Here is a 27,437-nt window from a genome sequence, read left to right on the forward strand (position 1 = left end):
TTTTTCATGAGAAAGTTGTCCATGAAGACCAAAGCATCTGGGGTCCCTGGGAGTCCACACAAGGTCGTGAGCTCTTGTCCCCTATACCAGAGACCTGAATGGCAGCTCCACACAGAGGGGACCCTGATGCCCTGACAAACACTGCTAGTTGACCTACAGATTGAATTTCAGCAGTGATATTTTTCCCACCTCCCTTCTGCATCACACAGGGTAAACCCACTCCCAAAATAGTCAGGAAAATTACCTGATTACTCAAAGGCCTGTGACTGTCTGCCTGTTCTACCATCCTACCATTTTCTTCCTTCCTCTAAGTTGTCTTACGGCTTCAGGAAGGCTGCTGGAGCTCCAGTCGTCACCTCTGCATTCCAGACAGGAGGAAGGAGGGAAATGGGGTGGAGGGGTATATGGTTAAGCCTGTTAGATCTCAGGCTCCTATAAAGACTTTTCCTAGAATCCCCAGCTCACTCCTTCAGCCTATAGCTTTCATTGGCCAACCTATCTGTAAAGGAGCCAAGGAAATACCATTTTTTAATGGGGCATATTGCTGTCCCTGACAACATAGGGTTTGTTGTTGACAACACAGGAAGCAGAAGAGAATGGACAACTAGCGGTCTCTACCACAGAGTACTGAAGACAACTCCATTCATATTTTACAGCATTCTCTGTCCTGTGAGTGGACCCAGGGACAAACCACTTAGCTCCTCTGTGACCAAGGTCTCTTTTGTGAAATAACAACATGGCTCTCACCAGAAGCATCAGGAAGGGTACCAAAGAGATTGTGGCTTCAAGGACTTTGAACAATCTGGAGGAGGATATTCAAAAGGACAGAAATCGCTTGTTTGATTTTTGTATTATAATCAAATAGGATTTTTTTTCATTCAAGCATTTAGCGAATATTTCTCATTTATCCAATAACATAATAGGGACAATCCAGACACTGTTCTGTTAATTGAGTGTTTACTTGGGGCCGGGCACTGTTCAGAATCCTTTGCACATGTGACCTCACTCAGTCTTTGCAGAACCACATGTGGCAGATTCTACCATCATCATCCATTTTGCTCAAAGGAAGTACTTGGAACACAGAGGAGTTAAGGACAATGTCCAAGGTCACACTGCTGGCAAACAGAGGAGCCAAGCTTTGAACCAACAGGCTGTCTCTTCGGTCCCAGGGATGTGGGGGTGAACTGGCAGACAAGCTCCCTCCTAATTTTGTCTTTCTGGTGAAACAGATACACGCCCAATTACATAAGGCTGTCATAAGTTCCCCCATTCCGTCATAAGTGCCCTTCCCCCACTGGGGAGGACACACCAGGAATCTCAGCTATGTCTGGGTTCATGACTCACCTCTTGCCTCTCTGCCAGTTTTTCCAGAGTCAGGACCATACCCTTCCAGTCCCAACGGTGCAGTAAGGAAACTGCCCAGACCTGACTTCAAAATCTAGGCTACCTTCCAGCAAAGAGCAAAATGACTCTTTGCTTAGAATTTTTAGAAAAAGTTCAGCTCCAAGGACATGGAGTCTATTCACATAATTCAATCTGATCAAAAGCCAGAGAAACTGAAACTGTCACATTCCCCTGCTATCTCCTGGCACAATCAAGGCCAAAAGGACTCATGAGGAGGTGATGGGTTTTGCGGGGAGGGTGTTTGCTGCTATTCTGCCTTGGATCTAAGTCCCCTCCTGTGCTTTTCCTTGCTCTGCATCATATCAAGGCCTTGCCTCACTCCTCCATCTTCCTCCTCCAGCAACTTTATAGACAGGGTGGCCAGTGAAAGATGTTGGCTGAAAGGGTCAGCTGGGGATTCTAGGAAAGGTCTGTAAAAGAGCTTAACCTTTTGTCCCTCCCCCCACTTTCCTCCTTCCTCCCGTCTGGAATGCAGAGGTGATGGCTGGAGCTCCAACAGCCTTCTTGAAACCATAAAATAACTTGGAGGAAGGAAGCCAGTGCTAAGGATGGCAGAGCAGGCAGATGGACAAACCGGCTGCTTATTGACCCTTGCCCTGGACAGCCTGCTTCCTGTCTGAGAACAGGACAGATAGGGGAAGAGAACCCTTTTTCTTGGTGAGAGAAAGTAAGCCTACTCTTTTTGGAACCACTGCTATTTTATAAATTTTCCTTTCATCTATTAATAGCTGAATTGATAGAAATTCATACATCCGTCTTACACTCTGTAAATGATTTATCCAGTGAGAACAGCTAAGATAATACTTTTTCTGTCATCATTAAAATTTCCAAGATTTTTAAATTTGAAAAACGACAGGATGGAGAGAAAGGCTAAAAGCCCCTGTAGTAGAGCCGTCATTTGTAGGGCATCACTCCTGAAAGCAAGAGATAAGCAGGAAAACCACGATGGATAAGATCTGCCATCACCCTTAGCTTTTCTGAGGGTTATATTACACAAAATGCAACAACATCTATTTTTTTAATCAGAAGGAATCTTTTGAGACCAGCCAAGCATCCTTCCCTCTTCTCCTTCCTGGGGGCCCAACTTCCTTCTGATCTGTTGTTGGCTGTTCCTTGCTTGAGCTCTGTGATCTAAACAGAACCTTCCAGAATCTGCAGGGAGCCCAGTCCCTGCCCTGCAGCCCGGGGCCAAGCACAGCACTGCCCAGCACACAGCACTGTGGGCAGAGGAGTCCTCTGGATTATGGCACCAGGGGCAGTTGCAGGAACAACTCCTCACAAATTAGCACCATCTGCAATTGACAAACATAGTGCAGACAGTTCTCAGCATCCAAAGCTTAAACAAGCACTCACAGTGGAGACATATACAGCATCCGATGCTTCACTGTGACAGGTCAATCCCTGAGAAGGCAGAGTGATCAAAAGGACACAGTGGTACTTTTCTTGGACCTAGCAGAATGGTGTATGGATCTGGCTTCTGAGGCACCGCACAATCTTTAATTTTCTTTAGAATTGGCAAGTAAAGGCCATGTTATGTTCACCTTGGTTTAAGTTTTAAGTGTATCTTATTTAATTTTTTTTCAATATGAGTCATCTCCCTATACTGTGATGATTTTCAAACAACCGGAATCTAGATGACTCGAAGTTGACTGTAGCTGGCTTGAGACAGGAAGCGTGAGTGCAGAATCCAGCTGCTTCCACTTCGGGGCAGGTCTGAGACCAGCAGTCCTGGGCTTTCTGGCCTGTGGCCCCAGTCTGGTTGGATTACACACAGAACCCTCCTGATCTCCCGCTTGTCCTGATTCTCCTGCCCTGAGCGAGGGCAAGGGGCTCTCCTGCCATCGATGCATTCTTGGGAGCTGTGCCAGGATTGCTAAGGAATCCTGGACCCTTGAGGGAGTCGAGTGACCTGTCATCCTTCCAAGCTTCCAGGGTGGGTATGTGTGTTGGGGGGGAGAGGAGGGTGGAGGTTACAGGAAATGCACACAAAGTTACTACCATAGGGTTGAGGCTGGATGAAACCAGACTGTTCCAATTGTGATGATGTTGAGGACAATGATGATGATGATGACATCTAGAACGCCAGGATTTCCTGGAGAGAACCCAGGCGGATCTCCCATTTACCTAATAAATAAATTTCCTATGAATGCAGACATGCCATGTAACTGATGATGCAGGAGGGGTCTCACTTCGGGGGCGTGAGAGTCAATTCTTTATGGATGCCCTCGGGGCAGAGGGACCCAGGTGTCTGGCCCTATTTCTGAATAAATGAATGTGTACTTAATAGTTACTGTGTCTCCTCGTAACTTGTGTACCGATCATAAAATCTTCCTAAGAACTCCCAAGACTGGTGCACTTATCATCCTGACTTCACAATGAGGAAGATGGGACACCAAGAAGTTAAGTAACTTGCCCAACACAGGGGTGAGCTCACCACATGGCCACCGGTGGTGGGGACACGGGACACGTACTGCGGAAACCTCTGGGCAGGAGGTTGAGAGCCCTGGTCCAGGTGCTGAGGAGGGGTGGAGAGTGGCAGCCAGGGCCAGCAAACCAGAGCCCAGTCCCTAGGCCGAGGGCACCATGACAACAGGACACTGACCAACTCCCCGATGTCACCAAACTGTCAGCATTTTCTTTTGCAATAGATGTCCTTTTACCATAGATTGCTTCCCTCTTTACCCCCTGCCTGCTTCCTCATTGAAGAGCAGCCCCTCTGGGATTGGGAAAACACGACAAAACAGCAAATCACACATTAATCAATGCTCTGTTGCCAGGTGTGTGCATGGCCTGATTTCTGGCCTTTTTAAATGACTCTTTTTCCTGATTACAAACGCGATAATATCAGTGCGCCACAGGCCTGTTTCTCACGGGTAAGAAGTGTCTCGACTCCCAGCATCCACACAACTGCCCGAGTCCTGCATGAAGAACACACTCAACGTCTAGGATAGAAATCAGCGCCCCCAAAACCATTTCCCGACAGCACTCACAGGAGGATTGAAAGGAAAGGCACGGGGCCCAGTGATAAGCCCACGTGCAGGACCGACGCCTTCTCTGAAGTGGGGACAACAGAGTTAGCGTCCACAACCCTCTGATGCGCTGTCTGGGGCAGTGTGCCTTTTACAGGCGCTTGTCTCCACGAAGGGGGCATTTCTCTGAGCACTTACAAAGATTACTCACCAAGAGAGACAAACAGGCTTGTCTCCCACCTTGGAAATGCCTGGCATCTGTCTTGACGCTGTGATTCTTAGCTTTGGAACAACCGCAGCCTGCATTGAAGCTATAGGATCTTTCTTGAAAAAGCCATGGAGCTAACTCAAGGGCCGCAAGCCCCCAATGCCTGCAGAGGCCAGATAAATACTAGAAGCCAACAGAGCTAGTATTGGTGGGGTCCCTTCTACATCAGGCCCTGTTCCATGCACTGGGTCCTCGCTGCAGCCCGCTGAGGCAGGTGGTGTCTGTCAAGCCTCTCCCGAGGCTTCGAGAGGCTGAGCCGCAGGGTTTGGGGCAGTCAGCCTGGCTGCTAAGCCTCCCCTCTAATCGTGCTATCCAAGCTCTGTGGCATCAGGGTGTGTCGGGGCCTGTGATCCGGAGAATGTGAACCCCACCCAGAGTTATCTAAACAGAGAAAACAACCCTGGGAGGCCACACAGAGCTAATGGGGGAGGGATGCAATCAGGGCTGCACCAGGCGGCACCCAAGCGATTTCATTTATTAAAACTTTTCTCAGCATGTATCGCATTTTATTTATAAGAGGAGTGAGGTTCTGGGGAGGTTCTCTTCCTTGGAATCTTGCTCTCTGATTTTAAGCTCACTTAATCTTCCCACGCTACACGTCACATGCAGAATGCCAACTTTGAAGTTCATGCCACGACTGACACTCCCGCCCAATCCCCCAGCAAGGGTGACGTGTAAGCAGAACATCACAGGACACTAAACGCAGCTTCAGCCCTCCGGCCCTGAATGAATGCTGGATTTTTCGTTTAACAGACTGCATGCTCAACCTGTTCCCTAAAGGCAGAACCCAAAAGTCACCAACATTAGCCAAAGGATGGATGCCAAATGTGTTGTTCCTGACGTGGAGACAGACCCTTAGCACAGGGGACTCCCAGCCGCCGCCTGGGGGAGTTGGGACCTAAACTGGGAGTCGGTCACCTACCCAGGGGAGGCATCCAAAGTTGATCTTAACCAAAGTTCAAACAGCCAAACCTTTCTAGGGGGCCGGTCAGCCACCGTACTGTGCTCGGAGCTAGACTGAAGTTCTCTTAGAGGCTCCAATTTTAGAAATTGGGTGCTGACTCATTATTAACCCAGGAAGCCCACACACTCAAATGACTGTACTGAAAAAGCTCCTTGTCATGCCCTGCCCACTGATGTGCTGCTTTTTAAGCAAATTCGAAAAATGTTTATCATAAGGTATTTATGACATTTTAACCGTTTCATTTACAGTAACTAGAACGACATTTAAAAAAAAAATGTTTCCTGTATTTTACTTGACAGTAAAACTATTCATCAGAATAGTAACAGCTCGAGAAATACCTATCAAGATCAAAGTCAGGCCTCAAGGGCTCCGTGGCCCCATCCTCAACTCTCCCCAGCCCCCCAGCCCCAGTCCCCAGTAGTTTTATTTTCTTTCTGATTCTATCGAAGTATGTGACTTTCAGCGTTAAGGAAAAGGAAAGGACATAAAATAAGCTCCCAGACTCATTCATGAGCTTTCAGAGAAGGGAGCCAAAAATTGCTGCCTCTCTATTGTATTTCTTGAGCTGAAACTGGGCAGCAGGGACCACGCGGCCAGAAATGGCTCAGGGGCTGCCTTTCCTCCACCTCTGAGAAGCGGAAGCCGACCCAACCTCAGCACCCCTGGGGTAGCACAAGTGCACCCACTTCCATCTCTGAATTTCACTTTGGCTTCTTGAGAGGAGTCTCCAGCAGCTTATTTTCCAGCCTAGCAGCAACGCTACATCTCCCAAGACAACAGTGCACAACCAGCATCTGCATTCTCGCCACTAACGCCTGAGAAACTCCTCCCGACAGCCAGGCTCCAATGCAGTCACCACGGGGGTGGGGGCAGAGGGAGCCACTTTTCTAAAACTACAGCTTTTCCAAGTCTGAACGAAATGCAGTGTCCACTCCAGGGCACAACAGCCTTGCCCACAGCCCAGACTCTGAGGCAAACTGCAGAAATGATCATAAAAATGACAGAAACATACTCACCAGGGAGAAGCTGGTGGCGCCACCTTCCCAGGAACTGTGCCGTGAAGCTCTGAAGACGGGCATTGGCCCAGGCACAGCTGGCCTGGAATGTCAGTTTGAAACTTTAAAAAAGCAGTGACCATACAGTCACTTATTTCCCTCCATTCCCAGTGATGTCCACACGATTAAGACAGAAAAAAAAAAAAAAAAAAGGCGCACACCTCAGCCTTCATTCTCATTGGAACGAGATGACTCATGCTGACTCACAGCCACCACTTCCTCTCCCGACATTCTCTTCATACTTGTGAGCCGGGCTGGTGCGGTTCCCAGGGTCCCTGCAGCCTTCCTGGAAGGACAGCCTTCCTGACCCTGGCAAAGAGACCCACACTCTGTCCCATCGTGGGACCCAGGGATCGCCTACACAAGGGAAATGCTTTATTTAGGAGTCCTGAGAACAACTGGAAATTAAAATGCATGAATCTTGTTTACATTTGAATTTCAAATGCACACGGAAATTCTGCAACGTATTCCAAGTTCATGTATGAAATTCTTGCTCTTTTCTAGGCACGTCAGGAAAGGGGGAAGAATGAGATATTGTCTTATTCATTAAAGCATTTGGGTTTACATTGCCCTGATAATGCTTATTTCAGTGCATGTTTTCCTCTGATACAATAATTCACCCCATCTGAAATCATCTCTTCAAAGCTGTTTATTAGGTGGGCTTGTGCCCTGTTTGTAGGCTTAAGTGGCTTACATCTTTTCTATCCATCTTTCAGACTTCAAGAATATGCTAGATTCAAACAGAAAAGTCCCAAGGAATTAAACGAAACTACATCGATCTAACTTTTAAAAATTGCTGATGAATGTTTGTATGCAAAACCGAGAGTAGCCTCTGCTTCCCAGTTTTCTTTTGAATGATGCAGAGGGCGGGGCAGCCTTCCACAGCCTCCAGCATTTTTAAATTATGAGAAGTACTGGGAGACAGCAGAAGCCATGTGATGCTCCGTGGCCTCTTGGGAAGCCACAAGTAAGTGCTGCTGTGATTGCATTTGGCCGACTCACGGTTTTTGGAGGGTGACACACGCAAGGTCATGAATGAAGGTTGGTGCTCTTAAAGCTTCTGTTTGACTTAGTACCTGATGCTCTGCAGGCCACGATCTGACAGCCCTAACGGTTATAGAGCAAATAAGGAAATCGCATTTTGGAGGAGGACAGAAAACCCAGGCTGTGAAGAGGCACATCTCTATGTTGTAGACTTTGCCCTGGAGGGATCATTTACAGCTGGATTTATTTTAGGGAAGAGTGTACTCTTTCAAAATTCCCATCTCAGATCTTTTATCAGGAAGATCAGGGCATTTTCCATCAGGCAATACCAAGGACTCTGAGTTCCCTCTGAAAGTTGTAGCATATCGGTCATTTGGCCAGAGATTCTTATTCTTGCAGTTTTGTTTTTCATGTCTTTTCCAGGAAAGTACAAAGCCTGCTGGTTTTCTGGAATTTAGGAATATTTTTGTTGTGCAATTCATTACGGTATGTTTTCTTTAGGGGGACTGGGCAGCAGCCCCAGATACTGGCGTCAGCACATCTTGTGGCACCCACAAGGGGCAAGTCTTTCGGCCACAAGGGTGTGGCAGCCCCATGAGAAGAATGCATTGACTGGGAGCCATGCAGAGGCTATGGGTTGTTATGCTTGTCCTATATATAGAAAACCAGGCTTTACCGTTCTTATGAAGACTTTTATTAAGTCATCTCTTTAATCCCTGAACTGAAAAAAATTAATAAAAAAAATAACACCAGGGATGAGTGAAAGAAGTTTGAAATAGGCTCCAAGTGGGGCCACACCCTCCTGCCACTTTAGCACTGGTTTCTTCCACAGCAACACTGTTACAAGGAGCCTTCTGGGACTTTCAGAGGCAGGGCCTTAGACATAGCCAGGGCTGCTCCCAAAGCAGCAATTTGAGCTGCCACCATAGGGGGCCAGTGGAACTGTGTTCTTCCTATAAAGTGTTGCATTTGAGAATCCCATAAATGCTAAATGTTAATTCCTGATTCACCTTCGCAGCTCTTCTCATTTGGGCTGGAAAGTGGAAAAAGGATGTAAGTGTGAGAAGGGGGAGGAGGCCATTTCAGTACATTAATAATAAATCATTCATTAAGGCATAAAAGCACCACCCTCCCCCTCCCCCCATTATTAATGTGGAATTTTCTGGAGTGGATTCTCTTTGAGCTGGCTCTACCTATTCCACCAGAAAGGAAACAATCATGACAACTTAAACATTGCTACTTTGAAAACACTTTGTGAACATCTGGACATTCTTTCCTCAAGGAAAATAGCACTGTAAAAATGTAGTTTCATTGAATTAGGAAAGCAAAACAAGTTTCACTTCTAAAGACAGTGTACCCTCTGAAGACAGTGCATCCTAGCATGTCACGGAATTCTCATCAACACTGGTGGCTTACATGTAAGAGTATCTAATACATGCTAGTAACTCTCCTAAACACAGGTAAGTATTAAGTCCTCTGATCCTCAAAATAGGCCTATACCAAAGGTAGGGATATCCTCCTGCCCACTTCCTAGCAAAGAAATGGAGGCACAGAGAGGTCCAGGAGCCTGCCCAAGGTTGCAGAGCCTGGATGTGAGCCCAGGCTGGCTGGTTGCAGAGCCCATGTACTGAACCAGCAGACCATGCAAATCCCCACAAATGATTTTTTAAACATCTCTGTGCACACATCCTCTTAACCCATGACGTGTTCTCCCAAATTTTGCAGGCATATGTGAGGCAGGGGTACTTTCTATTTATTTGAGAAATAAATTGAAATACTAATTTTCAAATGACCTATCTCTATCTAAAGATGCTCCCCCAAGATTCCTATTCCTCGTTATTCAATCAAACATTAATCTAGGTACTGTTGGGAGGGGATTTTGCAAGTGTAATAAAGTCAAAGTCGATTGACCATAAAATCAGAAGAATAGATGGGTGGTGCTAACCCAGTCAGATGAGCCCTTTAAAAGCAGAGAGTTTTCTCTGGCTGGAAGAAGAAGAGGAAGTCAGAGACTTAAAGCAGGAAGGAGTCACTTGGTCAGGAATGCACCAGTCCTTAAGTGCTGACGGCAACCTGCAGCTGACGGCCAGCAATGAAATAGGGACCTCGGATCTACAGCATCAAGGAACGGGGTTCTGCCAACAACCCACACAAGCTTGCAAGTGGGTTTTTTTCCCCAAAGTCTCCAGACACAAACTCAGCTCCTTTGACATGCTGATTTTGGTGTGTGAAACCCTGAGCAGAGAGCCCGGCGGAGTCTATCCAGACTTCTAACCAACAGACTTGTGAGCTAATAAATGAGGCTTATTTTAAGCCACTCAGTATACAGTAATTTGTTACACAGCATTAGAACACTAAACCCTCAGCCCATTTGCAAAATAGGAGCAATAAGAGTTCCATACTCATAGAGTTACATGAGAATTAAAAGTTGATATCCATTAAGTACCTAGAATAGATAGGCCCTATATCTAAGTGTTGGTTATTTTTCACATGTGCCACTGAGCTGGTAAAAGCCAGATATTCTGTGGTTGACTATTTGAAAGTTTTTCCACCATTACAGTATTTGAGTCACAGGCTGCAGTCAAAAGTCTAGAATTTTAGATGAATGAATCACACACTAAATACGCATCATCTTTTCAAAACTCAGTGCCCCTGAATAAGCAGCATGATCATAAAACATTACTTAACACAGCAGACCAGAATAAAGATTTCAGAAGATGTGGTGCAAAAGACAGGAAGTTTGGAACCCAACAATTCAACAAATATTTAACGAACACACACCAGATGCCAAGTTCTGACTCAGGTCCTGGGGACACAGCAGGAAAAGAGACACAAAAGGTTCCTGTTCTCATGAAGCTCACACTCTGGGGGACGAGACAGAAAATAAGTACATGAGAAAAATACAGGCCAGTGATGTGAACTGTGCAAAAATTAGCATAGGTAAGAGGGAAGTTCTTGAGATGGGCGGGCCCTCTAGAAAAGCCGCTCTGGAGAGGTGCCATTTAAGCTGAGATTGAATGATCTGGCCAGCAGTATCCCAGGACGTGGGGTCAGCTAATGCCAAGACCCTCAAGGTAATAAGGAGCCCAAAAAAGCCCAGCATGGCCACAGCTTGGAGAGCAGCAGGGAGAGAAGATGAGATGGGTCTGGAGAAGGTGGCAGGGAAGGAGCTTGGATTTTGTTTCAAGTGCAATGAGGATGCACTGGAACATTTTAAACAGGAGAGTGATAAGGTCTGATTTGAATTTTCCAAGGGTAACTCTTACTGCTATGTATGGAGCACTTGCTGCGTAGGACCAGGTGGGAACAAGGGAGCCCAGGGGCCCCGCTGGAATCTGATGACTGCTCCAGAGAGGGAGAGATGAGAACCTAGTAGAGTAACATTTGGGAGGTAGAGTTGGATGGATTGGGTTTGAGGGCAGTGATGGAAAGAGAGTAATCAAGCATAACCCTTAGACTTTTGATTTGAGCAACAGAGGAGTTCCATTTACTGAGATAGGAGGAGTGAAAAAGAAGACAGTCTAGGCTGGGAAGAAACCACAGGTTCTGTTTCGGCCACGTAAATTAGGACACGCCTATCAAACATACATATGGAGATGTCAAGTAGGCCTGGAATTCTGGGGAAAGGTCAATGTTAGAGGCAGATTTGAGAGTTAATGTCCTGGAGATGGAATTAAAGACCTGACCTGGATGAGAGAGAGAGAGATGAGAAGGGAGTCAGGCCAGCGATGACTCACGCCTGTAATCCTAGCACTCTGGAAAGCCGAGGCGGAAGAATCACTTGAAGGCAAGAATTCGAGACCAGCCTGAGCAAGAGTGAGACCCCCGTCTCTACTAAAAATAGAAAACCTTAGCTGGCCAACTAAAAATAGAAACAAAAAATTAGCCTGATGTGGTGGTGAGTCCCTGTAGTCCCAGCTACTTGGGAGGCTGAGGCAGGAAGATCGCTTAAGCCCAGGAGTTTGAGGTTGCTGTGATCCAGACTGATGCCTTCACACTCTAGCCTGGGCAACAGAGCAGGACTCTGTCTCAAAAAAAAAAAAAAAAAAAAAAAAATTGAAGGGAGTTCAGCACCCTCAGCCAGTGAGGTTGGAAGAAATCCAAGAAAATCAGTGCTCAGAAGCCAACAAATGAAGGTTTCAAGAAGACGGAAGAGGTCCGCTTACCAGCACAGAGCAGGGTGTGCTGGCCTGGCCAGGAGGAGGCCATGGTGACGGGAAGATGGCCCTGGGCAGTATCCGTGAGCAGGGCATGGGAGACCAGCTTCAGGGGTTGGGGAGGGAGCACCAGCCCTGGGACAGGGTGCAGCACCCACAGACAATACTTTCAAAAAGGGAAGCAGGAAAATGGGATCTGGAGCACTTTGAGGCCCCACCAGGTACAGTGATGTCAATTAAATGACAGAGGCCTGGGCTCACCCTGTGACCTCTGAGTTAAGTCAATGCAACGATATTCCAGTTATTCTGCCAAGTGGAGAAGGCGTTACAGCAGGAGTTGGGGGCATTGGTAAGTAGCCCACAACCCATGAGTCAGTGGCCAACAATACCACTCTGTCCTGGCAAAGGCGGTAATAGATTCTGAGGTTATTGTCGGTATCAGCCGTCTCTAGGTTGGTGAAGACAGACTACACACTGGAAATGCTAACAAGAAAAACATAAATCAAATCTATTATAAAGAGCCAAGGCAGTTTAAATTCTCCATTTTAACTAACAGGAAGAACTTACGAATGGTCTCTTTCCATCGTAAACAGAGGCAGATGGTAGTGTTTATCATTTTGCATGATTTGGTATAACTGGGAAATTTCTTAGGCTTGACAACTGACAAAACAAAGCCAAGCAAAACCCTTAATATCCAGATAATTCTTTGGTCTAATGTATACTGCCCAGAGAGCAGAAAGAGCCTGTTCTCTGATATACCATTTTGATTCTTAGCAGAGTGATCCTTTAACAGCAGAATCACTTTTTAATTTGTATTTCGTGATTCCCTCAAAAACACAAGAACACATACACCCTAAGCAATCTGAGTTTGCTCCTGGAAAAGCTCATAATTAAAAACTTTTATTGTATTGGGAAAAAATCAGCACACTTCCTAATGGCCATGGCTGGGTTGTTGAATTCACCATAGTGGCTCTTGACGGCAACTCATGAGTCAAACCTCATACTCCCCGGGGCCAGGTTGACCGAGGGCCTGAGAAGAGGTTCCCAGGCTGGCAGTGTGGGCCAGCGCGGCCCCCACCCCACCCCGGGCGTCACCCGCCTCCGGGCAGCCCCTGTCACTGCAGGGTCTGCCTGTCCTTCCTGCCTCCCCCTGCCACGCTCCACTCCCTTCTCTGAACTGCTTCTTTCACTTTTGTGATGACACAAAGCCACAGATCTGATCGGGCCACCCTCCAGCTTTCACATCTGCACAGCTTCTTGGAGTCCACGTTGTGGTTTCAGGGTTTGCCCTGAGGCAAACAGGCCTACATTGGAACCCAGCTCCCAACTCAGCAGCCTTGAGAAAGTGCCCTTCCCCCGAGTCTTTTATTCCTTGTTTGGAAGCCGAGAACAGCCATGGTCATAGGAGAGTCCTTGTCCCAGTATCCTGGTGTGGACTGCATGAGACGATACAGGTGATGTGGAGAGCAGAGGGCCAGGCCCTTAGTCAGCACCCAGCACATGGTTGTCATTCTGTCTAACAGCCCCCTTTCCTGGAGGACCCTTCCTTTCCCCCTTTCATGTGGTCCTGGTGGTTCTGTCAACCTCTGCCTCCCACCCCACACCACCTATCATCAGGTCTGGCTGTACATTACTGGAAAAATGTCGCAATGGCATCAGTCGGGACTTCATTTCTCTCTCACACCAAAGCAGTCGGCATAGGAAGCACAGGCTGATGGGGCAGCCCCCAAGTGTCACTAGGAACCTGGGCTCCCGTCTTCCTGACGCACCACCCTGGAGTCTGGCTTTCACCCTCAAAGTGACTTCACAGTCCAGACGGCCGGAACTCCAGCCAGCAAGTCCGTATTCCCCATGTGGGCAGTGGAGGAAGTGAGGGAGCACAGAAACGTGCATAGCGCCCCCTCCCCACCACTGTGGAGCTCTACTGACACTTCCACATATGGCTGCACACATGGAGCTAGCTGCATGCCAGGCCGGGAGTGCCGTCTTCCCTCTGGACACACTGCCACCGAAATACAGTGGTTCTTCTCAGTGAGGCGAGAAAGGGAGAGGGGATATCGGGTGACAGCTGGCAGTACCTGCCATGGCATTGAGAGCGGTGCGGGGCCCTTGTCGCCCTTCCGTGGGATCTGTTCTACGGCACTGGAGAGAGACGGTCCGTGTTCCCTGTGGGTCACAGGCAGGAGCAGGGTCCCAACACACAGAGGACACAGTCAGCACACAGAGGAACATGAGCCAGGGAAGGGAGTGTGTGTACACCAGGAGTGAGGCTGCCTTTCAGCTTTGGTTCTGGGAAAACCGCTCACCTCCTGACCTGACCTGTGTAAGTAGAGTCTCCCCCACTGGAGTGTTGACGGCTTGCCATAATTATTACTGTGCATCGTAATGAGTGGGCTACTCTATGTACGTTTATTATTAATACTGGCAAACCCAGGTGACATCAGGGGCTCCTCCAGCTGCACCCATTCCTCCCACAGCTCCCCACACCTGCTTCACCCATGCTGGCTCCTTGCTAGGTCTCAGGCCAAAAGCTCCTTTCTCCTCTCTGTGCCTACACCTCTGCTTCCCCCACCCCCAACCTGGTCACTTCTCCTCCGTCCTTTCTCTCCAAGCAAATTCCTTCTTAGTCTTGAAGACTGGATTCAAATGTCACCTCCTATGTGCAGCTTTCCTCAACCCCCTTAAATTCGTTGGAGTCCGTAAATGTTTTAATGATCTGTTTCATATTTAACACAGTCCTGGGCCCCTCCCACTGGACTGAAAGGACCTGCAGGGAAAATCCCCACCCTCCACACACACCCACACCCACACACGCACTCCCACAGGTAACCGTAAGCATTTGTCACTGGATGACTGAATGAACAGCAAGCGGACTGAGGTTTGGCAGATGCAAACGAGACCCAAACTGGAGTCTTCTGAGAAGGGTGTTGGGTGTGAATCTCGCTCTGCCTCCACTGCCTTCTTTGTAAAAGAGAAATAATAATAATAATAATGACATCCCTCTAGGGATAGTTCATAATGACTGATGCGCAGGAAGACCTCGATTAATAGTGGCCATTTGTATCAGTACTGTTTGCACGCCATCGACTCTGAGATGCACATTTCATTTTCCCACCGTATCAGCCCTTACAATATACGGCATGACATGGTTTAATTGGCAGAGCTTGTTTGTTTGTTTTTTTCTTGGTGGTACAATCAATGCTGTTTAGAAGTCAATGGAACGGTTATTCTCAGGAAAGGAATAGAGCTCAGAAATTTCGGGCCCTGCAAAGTCAGAGAAGTCAACTGCTTATAAATTCCAAATAACAAGAAAGAGATGAAGCTGTGCCAAGGCCCAAAGTGGCTCAGAACAAGATGACGGGAAAGGCCTGGCCTTCACCGTGGTCTTCCAGAAGGAATCAGGGAAGCTCCCATTCCACCAAAGGAGAGCATGAAAGCGAGGGAAGAGCACAAAGGAAGGAAATTAAGTACATCAAAGACCTACGTCTGGGCGAGAACTCGGCATGACTGCAGCCATGTGGAACTCACTAGAAGCAAACAGATCAGAAGCTGACTACATTTTTATGGAACCTGAATTGCCACAAAGAAACCATGAACCAAAAAGCGTGTTATGCATACAGTGGAATACTACCCAGCCGTAAAAAGGAATGGAGTATTAACACATGCTACAGAGTGGATGAACCTTGGAAACATATGCTCAGTGGACACACGCTGCCTGCTGCCATCTCTGTGAAATATCCGGAATAGGCAGGTGCACACGGAGACAGATTAGTGGTCACCAGGTGCTGGGGGGAGGCGGCAACAGGGAGCAACTGCTTAATGAGTGCAGGGCTTCCTTCTGCGGTGATGGAAATGTTTTGGAACCAGATAGAAGTGGTAGTCATGCAATGTTGTGGTTGTCCTAAATGCCATGAATTGTTCATCTTTAAATGGTTAATTTTGTGTTTTGCTAATTTCACCTCAATTTTTTTTAAAAAGGCATTTGGCTGTTCAACCATGGGACCCCCAACCTTTCAGCAGCAGGAGGTGGACTGGAGAAGCCGCACAGTCCCCACTAAGGGCGTGTTCCCATTCCAGCACCACAAACAGCTGCCCAGTGGGAGGGGCCGGAAGGGCTCTCTGAGCACAGCCAGGGGCCCCACAGAGCAATGGGCAGCCCCAGAGAGGTACCTGAAGATTTGGGGGAAGGGACTTCCCCTGTGTGCTCAGAAGGTTTATTGCTGGACAGGGGGGCCCTGTGTGCCTTTTGCTACCCTTCTCTGAATGGTAGTGTTGTTGCCGTGATCCTATCCCTGTCCTGTTGCAAGGTACAGGACTGCACGGGGCAGCTAATTTATCTTACAGTTTTATCATCTGTTTATAGGCCTCTGGGTCAGGAAAGGCCACATCACACTCTACTGAGAGACTGCCATGCACTGCCTGGAGATCCCAGAACACTCTACCAAATACAGCTCCGTTTATGGCCACGGCAATGACTGTTGGTTCCTAACCCCACATCAGCTCTCCCCACTGCCCCTAATAATCAAGCCACTGATTTTTCAGCTGGACACAAAATAATTCTTCCTAGAACAATTGCACATGTATTATCACCCTTGCAGCTGGGGTGGCCACATCCTGGGGAAGGCGGGTGATAAGGTGGAAGTTGCCTGAGTTAGCAAGGATGGGCAGCCGCCAGGTAATCCTAGACAGCCTTCCTATGGATTTCTTTTGCATGAGAGAATAAAACATTTTGCATTTGGGTCTTTGTTATTATAGGTTTCTGTGATATGCGACCAACCCTAAGTGTACTTTACACAGCGGGCTCTGTCATACTCAACTCTGCAGTGCAGCCTTAACCCCACCACCATTTGGGATCTGTTGAACCTCCTCGTTGTCTTAGACCTTTCAAAAATTGACCAGGGCACCCGCAGTTTCCCACAGAACACCCTCACATTTTCATATTAGAAAATTTCAAGGAGGAATTTGCCAAGTTCAGGCAAGACAATTATCCCTAAGCCTGCAGGCCCCCTCCCTGGCCACTGGAGCTTCTAGACAGACCTACAAAGTAGTAAAGGAAGACAGCATTGACTGGTGCATCCTTCTGTACAGTATGTGCTTGAAAAACAATCACAAAGTACTTTAATTTTACCCCAGATATTTCTTAGCATGTCCCAAAGAAGAAATTCATTTCTGATGTAGTTTGCGGAGTTTTAATTTTTGCTTTCATATTGTTTTTGTTTTGCTCTCACTTCATAGGCAATTTCATCCACTGCTCAGTGGACACTAGCTCCCACTGAATTGAATCTTGTGAAAAGTGAGAAAATTCCTATTAATCAAGACAGCAGCTGCTGGTTAGAGTAACAGGAATTTCTTTTATCAGATGTTCTTAAAGCTAGGGGGGAAAGTATTAAAATCTGCAAAGCATGCATATTTTAATATAAAGTTTATTTTTGCATGATTAGAAAAGTTATAAATGCTGCCTGGGGCTAACCTAGACAATACAGAAGAGCAGAGCATATTAATCCTACCTCCCAAAGCCAAACACGGTTAGTATTTTGCAATATTTCCTGCTGCCGGCTTCTCTTCTCTCTGTTTACATAGCTGTATTCCCACTGTATACATAACTTTGTACCCTACTTTATTTCACTTAATATTACAACATAAGCATTTCCCCACATTATTAAAAGCCCCTAGTACCCAGAGCCCAGGCCTATTTTCATGATGAAGCTTAGATAGTTCTCAATGGGTGTCTTAGTCACACAAAGACAAGCATAAGGACCTCAAGAACGGTCCCTCCGAAGGAGCAGGCTGCTCTTCCTCGTCTACCAAACAGTACGAGAACTATGACAGTCACAGAGGGGAAGGAGGTGCCCAGTGGTTCCACTGCCTGCCCGTGACCAGGGCCCAGCTTGTGGCCTGCTGAGGGCCCTACTCATTTAGTTCTTTCTCACAGAAACACACCCTGGCTTTGAACCAAGGGTGCAGGCCAGTGCCACAAAAGCTCAAGAGGGATTAAAAAAAAAAAAAGAACAGACACAAAAAGAAAAAGTAACATATGCCGGTGTTTGTGCGGTGAGATAGCGAGACGTTCATTTTAATTCCCAGAAGAGAAAAGAGCTGTCCTAACTCACAGACACGACAAGTCTGCCCAGAAACCTTCACCCTTGCTTTGGACACCTGGTGAGCACACTCGAGGCTGCAGAAAGTCCGCAGACAGGGATGGGGAGAGAGACTGGCACCGCCAGTGAAGTGGCCCTGGGCACTGCCCCAGAGTGGATTGGGGCGATTTGGCTTCTCTGAAGCGAAACATCTTTTCTGCAGAAACGCAGTGACATGAGGGCAGAGCTGTGCCTATATGTTCACTTCTGTGTCCCCAGCATCCAGGACGTGCCTGGCACATATTGTAGTATTCAGTGTAGTTTACTGAATAAAGACCCTTTTTGCAAGCTCCCTTGAATGTTGACAATCAGGACTCAGTTTGAGTTCACAAGCACTTTCTTGTGAAGCAGCAAATGTCTCCAGGCTTAGCAGTCACTCTTTCTGGGTGTGGCTCAGCTTGCTGCTTCTTCATTGCCCTGCTCCCCAGGGGAAGGTGGGCTTAGCTTCCGCAAAAGAAGGGCAGGGGGACATGGACAGGAGGACACTATACTGAGGGACAGAGGTGCATGTGATCACAGATAAACTTCCCTATTTCAAAATTTGGCTTCAACATAATAATAACAAAATTTGGCTTCCAATCTCTTCTCCTTCCCTGTTTCTTTTTTTTTTTTTTTTGTTTGTTTGTTTGTTTGTTGAGACAGAGTCTCACTTTGTTGCCCAGGCTAGAGTGAGTGCCGTGGCATCAGCTTAGCTCACAGGAACCTCAGACTCCTCGGCTTAAGCGATCCTACTGCCTCAGCCTCCCGAGTAGCTGGGACTACAGGCATGCGCCACTATGCCCGGCTAATTTTTTCTATATAGATTTTTAGTTGTCTGTATAATGTCTTTCTATTTTTAGTAGAGACGGGGTCTCGCTCTTGCTCAGGCTAGTCTCGAACTCCTGACCTCGAGCGATCCACCCGCCTCGGCCTCCCAGAGTGCTAGGATTACAGGCGTGAGCCACCGCGCCCGGCCTCCTTCCCTGTTTCTTACTCTTTCATTTCCTCCTTGTTCCCAGGACCCAGAGCTCAGGTTAGGCCTGGTAATGCTAAAGGCCAGCATGTTAAGGGTTAAATACATCTTCAGTGGGCATTCTTGTGCACAGTTTATATCATTTTATTTCTGAAAAAGTGCAGTGACAGTTTTGACTTTAGAAGAATATTTTGGACCATATATGTGCTTGTAAGTTGGGTGTTGCTTGCCTCTAGAATTGTATGCGTGTCTGGACCAGTTGAGAGTTATTCTGGGATCTCCCCTGTCCTGGGAAACAGGGCAGCCAAGGGGTCTGTCTGCAGTGTGAGGATGTTCTCCCTACAATAGGAGAAATAGACAATCTGCAGTGACACACACAGATAAGCATATCCTCAAAAGTTAGGAAACTGTAGCCAAACTCTAACATAGAGACTGAATCACCATCATCATCACCATTATCATCATCATCACTATTACGCATGTGGCTAATATGTGTTAGGCTATTACTATGCACCTGGCACTATGCTAAGCAACATGCATCCTCTCATGTAATCCTCCAACAGGCACTTTATAAATGAGGAAACTGAGTCCCAGAAATGTTCAGCAGCTCACCCAAGGGTACAGAAGCGGCAAGGCAGGGACCCACATCCACACAGTCTTTCTCCAGGACCCAGACTCCTAACAACTCATTGTCGTAGGGAAGATAGAAGTGAAGCAGAGGGGACTCCAGGACTCTGACTTTAATGGAAAGTGACTATCTCTAGCCTCTGGCAGCAAAGCAGGGTGGGACTGGGTCTCTCAGAGCTGCCTTGATGCCAGGCTCTCTGATCACTGCAGTGGCCCCAGGCAGTGCCGTGCACACTCCAGACACTCAGAAGGTAGTGGTTGAGTGGGCATGTGAATGACCTGGTTATCAAGTATATTTCACCCTGTGAACTTGTCCAAGTTGTTTTCAAATATTTGAACTAGGCTTCCTGACCTGTACCTAGGAGGTTGCACTGTGATTTCTGTGTTCCCGTTCACAGCTATAAGACCCTAATATTGACTTCCTTGTTGGCTTGAGAGCAGGCAGATATGGGAGGGTTGTTGAATCTCCCCGACTCAGTCACACAAACTCATAAAAGACAAGGACAACCATTAATAAAGGCATTACTGGCTTAGAGGGTACAAAGTTGGCTTGAGGGGCAGGCATGGTGGTATAGAAGAAGGGCAGTTGGGTCTTTTTAGCTGTGAAAGGTGGAAAGATGCTGGAGGCAGTGGGCACTTGGGGACAATGGTACATGATTACATTTCCCATCTCCAGAACAGCTAGAGATAGCCATGGAACTGTGAATTGAGCTTGTTGAGTGGTACTGTCTGGAATGAAGGGGGCAGTCAGTGGGCTAGTGGCCATCTTACCTTCTCCTCCTACTCTTCATTTGTTCTCCTGCTGCTTGGAATGCAGACATGATGGCAGGAGTTCCAGCAGCTATCTTGGGGCTATCAGTGAAAAGGCTATAAGCACTATAGTGCCCTCAGTCTTTGAGCCAAGGCCAGCAACTATCTGCCTCCAGTTTTCTTATTAGAAAAACAAACCTTATTGTTTAAGCCACTTAGGTCAAGTCTATTACTGGCAGTTGAATCTGATTCCTAACTGATACGCCCTCTGTGGTAGGCAGCCTCTGAGACAGCCCCCAAGTTTCCCACCTGCTGGTACTCACACTCTTGTGGGAATCCTTCCCCTTGAGTCTAAACTGGATTTACTGACTTGCTTATCACAAAGAATATGGCCGAAGTGATGGAATGTCACTTCTGAGATTAAGTAACGAAATGACTGAAGCTTCTGTCTTGAATGCTCTCACATTCTTTTGGATTGCTCACCCTGGGAGAAGCTAGCTTCCAGGTCATGAGGCAGCCCTATGGAGAGGCCCACACGGTGAGCGACCAAGTTCTGCCGACAAGTTTGGAAGCGGACACCCCCACCTCAGTTGAGCCTTCAGATGAGACTGCAGCCCTGGCCAACAGCTTGACCGAAACCTCAGGAGAGGGCTTGAGCCATAAACATCTAGCTAAGTCATGTCTAGATTCTCAACCTACAGAAACTGTGATAATATATTTTTATTATTTTAAACTTATTTTAGATAGATAATATATCCTCCACCCAACAATTTACTTTAATATTCAACTTAGTGTCTACTCTGAGTCTTCTATTGCACATCTTGCTTGCACTGTCCTCATTGAAATATTGGCTCCTGAATAGAATTCTTGGCATAAGCTGGCACGTAGTAGATGCTCAATGGAAGAACAGATAAATGGATGGATGGATGGGAGAATGAATTACAGAGGCTGTGTCTTGCTCAGCTGTTCTTCAGAACCCGTAGCCTCAATAAGTGTTGAACAAACCATGTGGGTAAACACAAGTGTAAAATAACAAAAGTGCATCGTATCAGCCAACTATGATTAGAGCATCAGTAATTTTACTTGGGTTGGCACTTCTAGACCCAGTTTTGTGACTTACTAGAGGCAAATTCCTCTTGGGAGGCCTTATTAAGTTAGAAGAGTATTTAATAGCACTCAACATTTATCTTTGGGTGTAAAAGTAAACAAAAGTTTTATTTATTACTGTGCTCAACTAAACAACACATTAATATGATGTGTTAAGGCCGGAAGCTACGAGTCAAATGAACAGACTGACATTAAAAGGGAAGACTCACCAAATTTCCTGATAATTTATGAACTAGAGCAGAAATAAGAGCTGCTTAATCAGCTTGAAGGCTGGTGGGAACAATGACTGCAGCTGTTTGCAAGGCAATGAAGGATCGTTCTTCACTGTCAAAGGCAGACAGGGCTCTTATTTTAGGCCATCCAGTTTTTCATTTCATTATGCAAGACATTTAAATGGTAGCCCAAGGCAAACTGTAAAGCCCATATTGTACTTTAATCTAAAGCAGGTCTCTTTAAAAGCTTTGTGCCCATATGTGGTTGTTTGCTGAATTCTAGTTTTATATGAGAGGGCTAGGGGAAAAGAATTTTGCAAAATAGAGATAGAAAGTATGTTGGCTGGAGGGGGTGGCCATGGCAGGGGGAAGGATGGGCAACAGGAGGATAAATGGGGGGGCGGGGTCAGCCTAAGCTTGGTCCCCCAGGAGAGCAGGAAGGACACACACTGAATGTGTGTGGCCAGGATTGGCGGCACTGCCATGCAGTGGGGTCAAAATTCCCTCAAAAGTTATTTACATTACAAGGACAATGTTTTTTAATCTATTCTCTAAATCAAGTTTTAAATTCAGAGAACAACCTGTCTGGGTTGTTTGTATGATTTGTTTCAATGCATTAAGGAGATGAGTGGTTGTCACCGGGCCTTGCAGAGAGATCGGAGGAGATTCTCCCCGCCAGGAAGCCCAGGAGTCTTTCTGGTCTTTGCTTTGGCAGCAGTTGGATGCCCTCCATCCTCCCAGTGCCTGCCCCCATCCCGCCACGCTGCGTCCCCCAGCTCCCTCGAGACAGGTCGCTACAGGTCTGTAGAACCAGGATCCCTCTCTTCGCCCACTGACACCTCTTATGTTTCTTGGGAAGAATTTTATCCTACGTAGCAACATCCTGGAAACATAACTGCATTCTACTACTGGCCTCAGAGGAGAAAGATAGTTTGCAAAATTACTCAAGGAAATAGTTAGCATTGAGGAAAAAAACCTCTTACATTGTCCTTCTTGTGGAAGGCAAAATGCTCTGGAAGGCCAGGCTTACTCCAGTGAAACAAGTACCAACATTTCTGGACCAACTCCTTATTGGCACATACTGCAAAAGGAACTCTTCAATCACATGGGCTGCTTAGTTCCAGGAAATGAGCAGAGTCTTATCCTGGTACATTTCCATCCCTGTTGCTTTGGATCCATCAATGGAGAGGACCCACCAGCTGAAAGGACTGTCCCTTTCTTTGGGCTGTTTGTCCAACTTCATCTGTGAACCAGCAAAAAGTAAACTTCCCACACTCCCCATGCACCAGGATTCTTCCATTGAAGAAGCCAAATGCCTCCCTCAAAAGACACTCATCAGTTCTCATGGTTTCCTCAGGCCAAGGTGCTGTGCCTGGAACAATGGCCAGTCCCCATCATCAGGGAGAGGCCACGGAAAGCCGGTGTGAGAACCGGCCAGGAAAAAATGCGGTTAAAAAAAAAAAAAGAGAACAACCGGGTCACATCCTCAGTCTTCAAAGAAGAATATCAAACCCTGAGCAGGCTCCATGGTTGCCCCAAAACTCAAACCTCACTTTATTCATCAGAACCTCCATGGGAGTCAGTGACTGAGACCTGGTTGGTCCCGGTGCCAGGTCTCGGGTTCTTATAAACTTTGGTGTCAGAACGTTATCCAGCCAGGTCCTTCCCCAGATCTGGAATACTCAAGACCAAAAGGGCTTCTAAATGTGACATCTCCAGATGTGTGAGTTGAAATCCAGAGCGCTGCAAAAATACATGAAAGTATGTCTCTCTGAAAGTACCTGGGAATGTGGTAGTCACTAACTTAGCGCAAAGTTTCATTAATTTGAAATAGTCAAATCTTAATCCTGGTCAATGAAGCTCAGACTCGGGGGGATGGGGGGGGATGGGCAATATATATAACCTTAACTTTTGTATCCCCATAGTAAGCTGAAATAAAAAAAAAAAAAAAAAAAAAAAAAAGCATGAGGATAGTGAGTTTTGTTGCTAAGAGGAGGTGAGTGACAGGTAGTCCAGCCCCTCCCTGGTGTCCAGGGGAAGCCACGGCCCTCCAGCCTTTTATTTTTAAGGGATAAATAATTTATTTATGAGATAATTTGAATTTCTGTTTTGCTAAATTGTTTTTTAAAATTACTACTTATTAATGACTTCTTTAAGTTTCTATGCAAGCAATCTCGTCTTTAGTAATTCTTGCTTCTCCTCCGCTGTCATTTCTGGTTTCTCCGTCATTTCCTCTATCTTTCCAGCAGGTTTTCCTTTCTGCTTCATATTTCATGTCTACTTAGTCCTTATATCCTTCCTCACGGACATCAACTCATCTCACTTCTGCCTGAGGTTCTCGTGGCCGACGCTCATCAGTTCCCAGGGCTGATCAGTTTGCTACTGGGCCTTCAGCGCCCATGTGTTCTGAGCCAGGAATCTTCAGGCCTTTTCGTGGGAGGGAGGAAGACGCAAGCCACATTTCCACCTTCCTTGCCAAGGGTTGTCCTGATAAGCAAAATGCACTTTAACTTCTGAGGATGGGTGTGCAAGTTCACCAACCCCTTGGGAATTACGTGTTTTCTCAGCTTCTCTAATGTAACCTGTGAGCTCTTCGGTTTTAGCTGGGTCTCTTTCCTCAAAGGGTCAAGGAGACTGGTTCCCGCATCTGTCCTTCAAAACATCAGTGCATTCCCACTTCTTCCCCTAATCTCTCTGTGACTTAGCATTTCATGTATTCCAGAGGCAGAAATCTTTCCACGAACACCACACCTCCCCTCCACCAGCACTTTCTCTAGGGCTGCTTCAGTCTGCGTTCATGGTGTGGACACCTTGGAGAATGACTGCAATCTAGAAAATGACATGACCCCACCGTCACCATCCACAGGCCTGTGTCCCCATCCACTCTGTTTCTGCTGGTCTCCCTGTGCCCCTGGGACCAGAGCTGGCAGGCCAGGGGACTGTCCCATCTGCCCTCCTTCCCAGGATCCACTTTGCAAGGCTCTCTTTGGCTTTATGAGGCACTCCTATATCCTCCTATAAATTCTCTCTCTCTCTCTTCCTTGTGTAACCTCAAGTTTTCTGAGTTTTCTTTTTCTTGCTACCAAAAAGGCCCCAAAAATACAAAATCTGACACCCCTCCTTTTGCAACCTAAGCTACCCAGCACACAAAATCACAGCATTTTATGTAATTTTTACAACCTCACTGAGCTGCACTGAATGAAGAAGTGAAATATTTCCCAGGACTGCAGTGTGTGATCACTGTTAACCCCAGGAACATTATAATGATGTCTTACGATCTCAGAATCTCTCTCACTTAGGGAGTATAAATCTGTGTTTCTATAGCTAAAAGCTACCTTGAGAATACGGGGATAAGAGCAAACCCATTAGTTTTACGTTAGCAGCTAAACTAGAAGCAGAAAGTCCATCAACCGTGACACAGCTGATGGTGGGGGGACCGATTCCTCTCCTGTTGTCAATATTCTGTATGATCATAAGCAAATCATCCTCCCACCCGTCCCCCTCTCACAGGGTAAATGCATTCAGTAGGACAATAGTTAGTTATCGCTCGCCTAGAAGGTGCCTGATACCATGGGGGTGGAAGGAGGGAGGACCCACTGCAATTGCAAAGCCATGTGAAATCTGATGGGCAACACTGCTACATATAATATAATACAGCACAGACAGAGGGGCACGCCTTCCTGCCAAGACCCCTGCCAAGGACAGGGTTTCGATGTACAAACCCAGAGGCAGAGCCTCCATGAGATGTAGATTCCATTCATGTCATCTTAACGTCTCTCAAAGTTTGGGGCTTACCTGACAAGAAAATTATGAAAAGAACACAGAATCCCTTGCACTGCAACCAACTTGGAGGATAAAAGAGGTTCTGACCATTTGCATGAAGAGGTGAAGGCCCGATGGGAGGCCAATGGAGCGTCATTAAAGCCCTGATGAGTTGGGAGCAAGAGAACCAGCAACGCAAACCCAGGCCGTGGCAGATTCAAAGGGACCCAGAGCTGGGTCCGGTAGGTGAGATGTTTTGTAAATACGAGTTGGGGGGAAAAGTCTTTGAAAAGTTAAAAAGTGGGGCGTGAAGAATGCATTCTAGGCAAGGGGAGTTCAAAAGTAAAGGAAATGGATCTAGAAAGCAGAGTGGGGAAAATAAAGAAGGATTCTTTAGTGAACGTTAGTGGCTTCGACTGGCTGATGTTTCGCTCAATTAGATTGAACGGGGATGACTTCAGCTGGGGAGGAGAGGGGGCTACAGGAAGAGCAGCAAGACGGGATTCGACTGAGGACCCTGACCATCAGAGTAGGGATTTATTTCAGACTCGGGACATTTAGAACTGGTGGCCCTTAGCAAGTGTCCCTGCAGGCTGTCCAGGGAAGACTTGTAAGAAAACGCACCTGGCCTTGATGTGGAAGATGGATGGGAGGTGTAGAGGGTGCTGGAGGCAGGAGTCGGGGCTGTCAGAAGAGCAGAAAGGAGATCATCAGAGATGGAAAGAACAAAAGATCACACTGCGGTGGCCACCCAGGCACCCAAGAAACCATGGTAGACAAAACAGGAATGGGGGATGCAGGAGGAGATGGGAAAGTGGAGATCAGTGTTTGGCTTGTGTACTCACAGGGCCAGCGAGACCCTAGAGGGACACTGTCGCCTAGGTAAGTGAACAAGAGGGGACCTGCAGAGAGAGGAAGCTGGGGTTAGAGATCCAGGTCCGGGGTTTGGACAGGAGCAGTTCATGCCAAGTGTCCAAAGCGGGGAGCAGCAGCTGGGAGGACTCCTTCAGAAGGAGCTGTGGAGGGAAGAGTTGGACTCTGTGGAAATCACCTTCCACCCCCACTTCCTGAACCCCTGTGAGAAGGTACACCCCCGTGCCGGTGTCTCCAGCCCACACAGCAGCTCTGCAAAGTGGGTGATTTTGCCCCATTTTACAGATGAGGCCACTAACTGAATCCTAAGAAGCCACAATTCTTGCCCAAGCTCAGATGCTATCAGGTGGCAGAAGGGCGAGGCCCCAGGTCTGTGGGGCTCTGCAGCTGGGATCTTCAGAGGCCCTGAGTCTCCAGGCAAAAGGCTGGGTCCCTCTCAGCCCTTAAATGTGACATTTGTACTCAGAACAAATGAGCCTGGGAGTGGGTTTTGGTTACTGGATTACTTTTAGTTTCACAAGACCTTGGTACATCTGTGTTTTAGGGAGGAAAAAAAAACTATTTCCAGGTTCCAGGAAAGCTATGAAATCTAGGGAAGTATAAACAGGGCAAAGCCGGCTTAAGCCCTGGGTCAGTTCTACAAAGGCTGGAGACTCCTCTGGAACCCAGAGCATCCAGCGAAGTCAGAAGCAGGCCTGAGATAAAACAGATGTGGGTGCACAGGCTGGGGCCCGATGAGAGACGTGGCCCCGTGACCCTACTGCCCCAGCCTCATCTCATTAGACGACAGGCCACAAAGATGCTTCTGTGCAGTTAACTTCTTGCTCTCTTGCTTGCTTTTTTTTTTTTTTTAATTAAAATCAATATCGTAGTGATAAAGGAAAAAACAGCTGGCTTTGCAAAGCACAGGAATTCCCCGGGATCTTTGTTTCTCCTCCCCCGTCTGCCAAAATGCAAATAAATTTCCCTCGGGCCTCCATTCACCCTCCATAAACTAAAGATAACACCAGTCACTCAAACTTCCACATGGGAGTTTGGACATCTTAGAGGAAATTTGCTTTTTAAACCCACACATAAGCGTAAGCACATATGGTGTGGTGGAAATGGCATCTGCCGACTGAAATGTCTCCACGCTGTGGAGCTGTGGTCGAAAACTTCACGGCCCAGCGCCCTGCAGCCTGCCATGGCCATGACTCCAGTTCTCACCGGTGCGTGG

General features: G+C 47.2%; 1 long non-coding RNA gene across 1 annotated transcript in view; it reads right to left on the bottom strand.

The window, feature by feature from the left end:
• The window catches only part of LOC138400226 (uncharacterized), a 58,574-nt gene extending 51,668 nt beyond the window's left edge, over nucleotides 1-6,906 (bottom strand). The window contains exon 1 of the long non-coding RNA XR_011236223.1: nucleotides 6,622-6,906. This is a non-coding gene — a long non-coding RNA (uncharacterized lncRNA). The remainder of the gene's footprint in view (nucleotides 1-6,621) is intronic.
• Between the last annotated feature and the right edge of the window lie 20,531 nt (nucleotides 6,907-27,437).

Source organism: Eulemur rufifrons, chromosome 19 (assembly GCF_041146395.1).
Source record: "Eulemur rufifrons isolate Redbay chromosome 19, OSU_ERuf_1, whole genome shotgun sequence".
Taxonomy (NCBI): domain Eukaryota; kingdom Metazoa; phylum Chordata; class Mammalia; order Primates; family Lemuridae; genus Eulemur; species Eulemur rufifrons.